Source organism: Haliotis asinina, chromosome 7 (genome assembly GCF_037392515.1).
Source record: "Haliotis asinina isolate JCU_RB_2024 chromosome 7, JCU_Hal_asi_v2, whole genome shotgun sequence".
Classification (NCBI taxonomy): domain Eukaryota; kingdom Metazoa; phylum Mollusca; class Gastropoda; order Lepetellida; family Haliotidae; genus Haliotis; species Haliotis asinina.
The window spans coordinates 51,099,727-51,106,674 of record NC_090286.1 but is presented as its reverse complement, the minus strand read 5'-3'; positions in this window follow the sequence as shown (position 1 = coordinate 51,106,674).

Sequence of the window (6,948 nt, the reverse complement as noted above, 5' to 3'; positions counted from 1 at the left end):
ACTCTGACATGGCAAATAGATACATGTATTACACTGATATGATATTAAAGGAAAGACTTCCTTCCGTTTCCCCATATTCTTTCATCTGCAGATTAACAGAAGTAACACTAAGTGGTTCAACCCTATTTATTGTACTTGATTTTGGGGTTTTTGGCTACTTTGGCGAGTCCTCTAGTAATTGTTGTGTTAAGTTTTGTTAATAATTCTGATATATGTCAATATATAAGTAATATTTGGGATGGGGGCATGGGAGGAATTCTTACCATATTTAGTTTGATCAATACTAGTTACAGTTACAAAAACATCCTCTTCTGCTGGGGAGAGCGGTGGTCTGATGTCTAACTGTGTGAGTTCAACTACATAAAATAAGACACCTTAGCACATGATCATTTGATGACCAATAGATCCCAGCAACTAAGGGTCACAACTCTCTACCAAACTCAGGTACAGCTTGCGGGCTGTCAGCTGACCACTCCATGCCAAAAACACCGGTCAAGGGAGATAACCAGATTTAAAATGTTTGGTGTGGCATGTCTGTCCCCAGCCTTCTACATACAAATGCTCTGTCCTTTTGACCAAGGACCTTATTTGCATAACCAATTAGGTAAGAATGACAAACACAGTGGTCAGTACTTAATATATATTTGTATGTTTATTATATACAAAATGTTAGTATGCTCAATATAGCATCTCAGTACAGAATACCTTGCTGGTAAGGCAGAAAAGACAAATACAAGTATTGCTCATATATAGCATAACACCTTGGTAAAATAATAGATATGGTTGAAAAAAAGGATACTGAGTGGGTCATATGTCCCATGAAAAAAAAACTGACTAGAATTTTCACAATGATTGTAACAGCTAGGACAAAGCGAAAAAACATTAAGGTCTACAAGCCAGATCACAACAATAGAATGGGATGGATGAATCAGTGAGAAAATAGTTCTCATGGAACTTGCTGTTCAGAAGTACACAACCATTATAAACTTACATTCTTTCAATACTGATCATGTTAGAAGGTTGTCATGGATTTTCTCAAAACTTACACCAGGCTACGATGTTCCAAGATGAGAATGCTTATTACCAAAATTAAGCAAACACTGAACTAAAACACCTTAATTATAAATGGTCATTTACTAGAACAGTTGTGGCAAAATCCACATCTTCTTATGTTGGTTTCTAAGATCAAAGATTTGACAATCTTCGAACTGATATCAGTCAATTTCTATGATCAAAGATTTGACAATCTTCTGAACTGATATCAGCCAATTTCTAAGATCAAAGATTTGACAATCTTTGAACTGATATCAGTCAATTTCTATGATCAAAGATTTGACAATCTTCGAACTGATATCAGTCAATTTCTATGATCAAAGATTTGACAATCTTTTGAACTGATATCAGTCAATTTCTAAGATCAAAGATTTGACAATCTTTGAACTGATATCAGTCAGTTTCCTCTGCTGCAAAATAATCTGAAGAAAGAAACTTTATCTTCGCATATACATCTCAAAATGACCCCATGAACTCTGTCACTAAGTAATGCATGGGTGAGAAAATGAATGTATCTAGGATTAAGCACGCTAACAGTCCACATGGTTGTCGAATTTCTTCTCAAGATAACCAAGAAACAAATTGTTAAAGCACACTTTCCTTTCATGACAAAAAATGTTAAGTTTTGTTGAAAGAATCATAATGTTCTTTGCCACACACCATTTAAGGACACACATTAAACTGTAGGTAAAGCATGGCAGGATTTTCTTTCCACATGTAAGAGAAAATGTTTACAAAAACAACCACTACAGACATGCAAACGCACAAAAATGAAAAAATAAAAGTAAACTTGAATGCTGTATACAGGTTCCATTAAGTAGATATACACCAGAGTTTGTACCCCTCTTGACCTTGCTGGACATACACAGGTCCTGCTAAGAGTTATATATAACATACAGTATACTTGTAATAGTTGTAAAGAAAAACATGGGACTTAAAATATATAACCCGCAATGGTGGACATACAACGTCTTGCAATACCAGTAACTTCAACAATATACTCATTTGACAGAAACATCAATCTAAAATTAAGGTTCACATGCTTTGGGATATTAATTTCCAAAATATAGCTTCAGTTAGAGTTTAAACACTTTCTTACTTCATGTCTTTTTTGGCAAGAAAGTTTCTGTAGGAAAAAAGCACAGACACTTCTTTCTAAGTACATGTAATATGTTTGGCAAATGGCTAACAGTGTACAAGGAGACTATACTGATTACATTATCATAGCTTTTTAACTAACCCAAGAGTTAAATGAAATTCATACACTATTTGAAATAAGGCACAATGTCCAAATATCATGGAACAGTTGTGAGACTCTCACAACTTATGCTACACATTGTCCCTACTGTGCTGTAGAATCTAACCTTCATCACAAAACACTGAACTGAGAAAATGTGTATCACAACACATCATACCTTGTGCCTTACTGACATTATAAAAGCATGTTTCTATTCTGTCTAAAATAAATCTAAAATATGTCCCTCATTACAAAGTGTAAATTAAAGTTATATTGAAATCAGTGCTGTTGCCATTTCTTGTACAACAGCTACACTTTCGTCTCCACCAAACTGAGAGAATCTGAACGGGGTAACATGTTTGCTGCAGCACATGATTGTCTATGCATTGTTCACACTACTTGCCAATAACTGTATCTAAATGTACATAAAACTGATTATTTATTTCACATGTGTGTAATACTGAACAAAGCCGGGGGAAAGAGATGGACAACATCTACTTCGTATAAACAGGGTCCAGTTTCATAAAACTCTTCACAAAGATCTCATAACTTCCCTCTTAGCATTCCTGCCACCTATAGTGTAACATTGACTTACTATAGTCAGGTTTCACAGATTCTCAATCAGCTGTTGTACTCAGGTTGGGGCTTCACCGTAGTGGGAAGGAATGTATAAATAAACCTACCTGAATGGAAACAGTCAAGCTGAAGCACTGAAATATTCACTACAGGATATAGAGGGCTAGTGCTGCACTACTGGTGGCTTGTTTCAATGTAAAGTCCATTTTATTCCCATTTTATCACACCAGTTTGTGACTTAAGTCTGATTCCGGCAAAGCAGCAGCTGACAGATATTGTTTACAGTCATCTGTGATTGGTTATCCCAAATAACATACATAATATTACATGAGACCTCGTAAGAAATTCACACATCAAGTTATATATTATCATTGTCATTTCATATTACATATTTTTCAAATTATTTCAAATATATGAATATCTTATCCATTTGACAATTTTTCAAAAATTAATCAAGTTCATTTAAAAACTTTTCTGCATATGGAACTTTTCCCTGGTTTACACCAAGTCATACATTGTATGTAAATTACTCTTCTATGAATATCAAAATTTTAATGACAACATAAACCCTCTTAGAGTTACATGACAAATGTCTACATAATTTTGAACATTACAGAACATATCATGAACAGTCAGCTTTCAAAGCTAAAGACGTACATCATCAGAAAGGCATATAATGTTCAACTGCCAGTTCCTAGCACTCTAGAAATATTTTTTTCTATAGATAGCACAATCCTTATGTCATTATATCACTTAGTAAGAAAAACTTTCAACACTTGTGTGAATCATTATTCCATGTCCTAAATAAAACACACATAAATTATGACAAAATGTTTTTGCATACATGTAACCTGTGTTTCACAACATCCACTGACAGTAACAGACAAACTACCATCATCTGATCAGCTAATTCTTTAACTTCCTTTTAGTAGTATATTAAGGGTTATTCATACCAATTCATACCAAACTTTAGTTGTCAAATTTCTTAGATTCCAATTACGTGTTCTACTACTTTTTATTAGAATTAACAAGGTATACATCAGCAAACAAAAGAAATAAAGATCTAAGGAAACAACACAGGATGTCATAGTCGGTCCATATTTCATGAAGAGTACTTGTGAATATGATTATTCCAAAGTATAAACTTGCAGATCTTGTAGCACCATTTACTTCACAAACAAAGAAATTTTGTTTATAGCACAGAAATATGAAAACAGCAAAAATGCCCTAGTCCATTATGGCATGAAAGCTTGATTTGTGGTCATGTATTAGGCACCCTTACAACTGCTTCACATATCAGTATCAGTTAGAGTCAACCATAACACCCAACATTGTGTACCTCATATTGAGCGATTTGCAATGTGTCAGTGCAGATTGACTGAAATCATTTTCTGAAGGTAAAATTGTGTTGGGACAAAAGAACTGGATTCACAGTTTCATTAACAGTATCAGCTAAGAATATACAACTTCCACATCTATCACAGAAAGCACCAAATAAATGTAGACACCTGGACGAAAGATAAGCACCAGTTACCATATATTCTGGCCCCAAAACAGCCATAAATGGTTTGTTGTCTTTAGTGTAAAGGAAACTACTCATGCTGAAATACAAACTGATTCTTGTATGTCTTATAAATGTTGTTTACAAAAATTATTTACCCATGATTTTCATTTCTCCTTCGCAGTATCTAAAATGTGATTCAGTGCTCGTAATCATCTGGAGACTTATACAGTGCTCTTGTACTAATATTTCTGCAGTTTTTGGTGGTTTTACCACATTTCTGGTGTCCATTACCTGAGGTGATATTGGCAGTATATTGCTAAAACCTTACTTCAGATGAGACATTGAAGTGTAAGATATGTGAAAATAAAGGAAGCATGGTGCTTAACTTTATTCCAGGTGTATAGTTCTGTCTCCTCGATAAACACAATGAATCTAGTCTTCTAACGCAAAACTAGGACAGGATATTTCTCTACAGACATAGGCAAGGAGGACCATCCACTTCCCATTGGACTACGAAGTAAGAGTGTCTAGGGCAATCTACTACATACAAAACAGTTAACATGAAAGCCAGGAAACCCTCAGAAAAGTGCTACATACTATGTGACCCACTAAAATTTGTAACAGTTAATTGTAATCTTTCATGAAACTATTAATATGCACAATGAATTTAATGAAAGCCCCTTTTTAATTACTTACAAAAAAAGTGATAGGGTTAGTGTTAAAAAAATTGATATACAAATTCATAATATATGAACAGTTTAATAACATGCATACATCCTTAGCCAAACTGTATATAAATACCAAAACATAAGCATCTACATGATAAGAATAACACATTAGGAATTACAACTGTCTGACAATTGAACATGAACATTGTGATAATGATCTGCTTGTTGTAGGATACAGGCGATAGGCACTACTTTAAGTATATGAAATAGCATTGGCACTGTGAGCATTATGTCCAATCAGCACTGAATACATAACATTGTGACTGTATGGAAATGTATGCAGATGTAGACGGATAAATACAGCTACTGAATGCTACCTGACTACTGGACGCTATCAGTCCTGGAGCGATACCAATGTAGGTCTGTTAAGTATGGGGCCATGCAACTATCATATATTCTATATATATATATATGCTGTGTACTAATTACCCTCTACAAAACAAGACAAGGTGGACTGCATGTGAAGAGTCTTGATGAAATGTTTCTTAATGCCATGCAACTCATCACCGCCATGTAACTCATTGCAAACATCTATCTACACAAGGCCTCTACCACAGTTCAGCAAAGTAATATCAAACTGCTTTAACAGCATCATAACTCTCTTCAGTTTAATAATATCACACAATGGCATAATATCCCCTCTATTGGAAAGCAAAACCATATAACATTTCAGGTAAGACTTCTGTTTAGAGACTTGCCATGCCACTACTTCTGTGCATATGCAGTCTTTAACCCATGAATGTTAATTTGCATGGGGCATGTTGAGTCACCTACTGAAATTTGTCTTACCACAAGGAAGGGTCACCCGCTTCAAGGATCTCACCAATATTGGAAGATCCAATTGCTTCAGTATCCCAACTCAGGAAGGGGGCACCTTCAATCTGACAGACAGGGCACCTGCTAGAACATGTCAGTGATCTGAGAAAGGGGGCACGTGCTGAAGCAAAGAGGAGTCTTACCAAAAGCATCATTATAAAAAGAAATTATTAAGTCTTAGATTAATACATGTATTTGTATTCCATGAGTAATAATGACATATCATATTCCACTTGACAAGAAGCCAGGACATACGTAACATAGCATAGTACATTGAGAAAATTTTAAAGTCTTTTTCTCTAAGAATACACCAACAAGCACAAGCTTCACATACCATCACTGAGTTTTCAGCAGTATGGGTAAAAGCCTTATACAGGTGGCCCCATTGCCCTTACTTTGCAAATATATGTGAAAAGATACAACAACCGAAACCTGAATTTTTTTCACATAACACAAAGCTTCAGTGGCATAGGCTGATCACTCCATCAATATAGAGATCACTTAAGTCTCTCTATAACTGCTATGTAGATAACCAATAAGACATAATGTGCTCATTAGGTAAAATACAGTATTAAATGATATAAATATTCAGCAACATGGGTGGCACAGAAAGTTAATTTAATCAAATAGCACTAACATGATTTATGTCCTGTCATCATGACACTGGAGTACTCTACATCATAACTACATACTTTGTTCAAAGACATGCCTCCTACAGTTACTGAAGTCAGGCATTTTCAGCAAACATTAGCAAAGAATCTTACAATTTAAGACCTATGCCATTCACAAAAAGTACACACCAGATACGAAAAATAAGCTTTGATTGCATAAATAAATATCAGTGATGGATAGGTTCCATGTGCCTATGATTAGTGACATATCTACAATAACAAGAACAATACATGTACATTTCAAACTATACAACAAATGTATCCAAATCAACTCAATTTGGACATAAATCAAAAAAGTTAAAAACAGTCAATACTTCCAGGATTCAGCCTCATCCTGTGGGGGATCACCTGACGAAAGGTGAT